Source organism: Sinocyclocheilus anshuiensis, unplaced genomic scaffold (assembly GCF_001515605.1).
Source record: "Sinocyclocheilus anshuiensis isolate Anshui unplaced genomic scaffold, SAMN03320099.WGS_v1.1 scaffold1448, whole genome shotgun sequence".
In the NCBI taxonomy this organism is placed as follows: Eukaryota; Metazoa; Chordata; class Actinopteri; order Cypriniformes; family Cyprinidae; genus Sinocyclocheilus; species Sinocyclocheilus anshuiensis.
Window position 1 is genome coordinate 376,286 of NW_015547730.1, and position 2,601 is coordinate 378,886.

General features: G+C 34.8%; 1 protein-coding gene across 1 annotated transcript in view; it reads left to right on the forward strand.

Moving 5' to 3' along the window:
- The window catches only part of LOC107704329 (potassium voltage-gated channel subfamily KQT member 5-like), a 112,991-nt gene that overhangs the window by 8,331 nt on the left and 102,059 nt on the right, over positions 1 to 2,601 (forward strand). The window lies entirely within an intron of this gene.

Below are 2,601 nucleotides of genomic sequence, written 5' to 3' on the forward strand. Positions count from 1 at the left end.
ATGTTTTAATATTCGCAGACAATGTTCACAATTTGATTAAGTGTACACTCCCTGCTTTTGGATTATTGTGTTTGTATTAAATGTTTTATTTCTTGTTGATTTATATTCAAACAGTCAGTCAGACTCGGAGCCGGTGGACATTGAGCTGTGTTTTTTTTATGTGGCAGACGGTACAAACAATAGTCGGTCTGTGGAGGGTTTGGCGTGGTCACATCTCTCAAAAATAAAAGCACAGTGTTTTTCCCAAATGCGCAGCTTCAGTGATGTCAGAGCTCAGTGTGTGTGAAACAGGCCACTGCGGTCACAGCGGCCTGAAATAGACAAAACACACACACAAGCCTTTCCCGTTCCACACAGCTTTTCCATGCAGCGCCGCTGGACTTGAGAGCTTCATTTGGTTTAATGTAGGAACGCTGTTGGTGTGACCCGGCACAACGGTCGCTTTCCTAACCGTTTGGTTTGTTTTTATGTCACAGTTTGTTAGCTGAGGCCTTTTGAATCCTATGTGACCCTGGAGCATAAAACCAAGGGTCATAAGGGTCAATTTGTCGAAATTGAGATGTATACATCATCTGAAAGCTGAATAAATAATCTTTCCATTGATGTATGGTTTGTTAGGATATGACAATATTTGTCTGAGATACAACTATTTGAAAATCTGGAATCTGAGGGTGCAAAAAAATAAAAATATTGAGAAAATCATCTTTAAAGTTGTTCAAATTAAGGTCTTAGCAATGCATATTACTAATCAAAAATTAAGTTTTGATATATGTACGGTAGGAAATTTACACAATATCTTCATGGAACATGATCTTTACTTAATATTCTAATGATTTTTGGCGTAAAAGAAAAATGGATAATTTTGACCCATACTATGTATTGCTGGCTATTGCTACAAATATACCTGTGTTACTTATGACTGCTTTTGTGCTCCAAGGTCACATATTTGTTTTTTCCCAAATTCTGTTTTCCATTTGAATTTTTCTAGATTCTGTTTTAATAATTTATTGCAGAGTTTCCCTAGCTGGGAATTTCAAGTTGATGAAAAGCTAATAATTGAATTGTAAAAACTTAAATAATTTTAATATAAAAACCCTTAAATATTTTATTTTATAAAAATATTTCATTAATAATTTTAGATTTATATTATATTGAATTTCTTGACCTGCATGTAACTATTAACTGACATCAGAGAACTGTGAACATGTGAATGTGTCATTAAATTATTGAAATGTTACATTTTCAAACTTGTAACTATTCACTATAATGAAAAGAAAAATCTTTTGATAATTAAAAAAATATATTTTGGTGTTTGATGATTTAAATTTCATGAAGTTGGAACCTGGAAATAATAAATAATTCAGGTGGCCAAAAAATATGAATGTTATAATTTGCAATTTTTTGCAGACAGATATTTTACAGAATAGAAGTTTTTCTTAATTTCATGTCACCATCATCAACAGATGAAACCGAAACCATGAACAAAATCTGTGCCGCACCATTAGTTTGTATGACATTTCTGTGGTCATGCATTTGTTTTTGGTTCAGTAAATACTTGTGAATCTGAGCCTGATGTGATGACTGATATTTTAACTGCTAGTATTGATGTAATTGTCTGTATGTATTATTCATAAAGGCCCTAACTACAGTCATGAAAGTAGGGTTGTGACGGTGAGGAAATTTACCGTCGGAAAACAAAACACTGATAATACCGGTATCACCGTGGGGGGGGATTTCCCTCTTTTTTTCACTTTTAAATAGTTTAAAAATGCCGTGCGCATTTTACTTTCACTTTCAAATTAGCGTCAATTCGGCATCAATTGCTAATATAAAATAACAAATAACTTACATAAAGTTTAAATAGGTATACAAAACTGGAAATAAGTAAACGTATAATATATAACCAAATAAATAAGAAACCTAGAACGTTTATTAGCAAAACGAATAAGAAAACTGAAGGCACGGCATACACATTGATGTCAAATAAAATAAATAAATTACACAAAGTTTAAATTAAGTAAAAATCAGCAAACACTGTGGAACCAATTAAATAGGAAAGAAATGTTTAAAAAAACTTCCAAAATCACCTTAGATAAACGGCAAAAGTCAACAGGCTTTTCAAAATCCAAAATACTGCCAAACAGGTGCTTTTGCATTTAGTTTCAAAACTAAATCATCCGCCTTCGCCTTGTCTGTCTCCCCCCACTCTTCTTGTCAGTCAGCTCGACTCACTCTTCTCACTAGATAAATTAAATCTGATCTGTGATGCGACTGTTGTTCGGCACGCTGCATTGAGCAGCCGCGTTCAGTTTTTAATTGTAGTGTCTGTTCTTTTACTGAACTAAATAATTTTTATTACTATAAAAAAATCTAAACGACGGTGGGGGTCGGTGACCCGGTGGGCAAGTGACGTAACCGGTGTTGCGGCTTAACACCGGTATCACCGTCAACACCGTCTATCGCGGCAAGCCTAATGTCACACAGTTTTATAAATGGTGACCAAGGGGGAGAGAGAATGAGACGGAATGTTTAGAGTCGGTCTGCAGTCGCTCTCGGTGTCTGCCGCCACCTAAAACAGCAGGGCATTAGAGAGATATATGA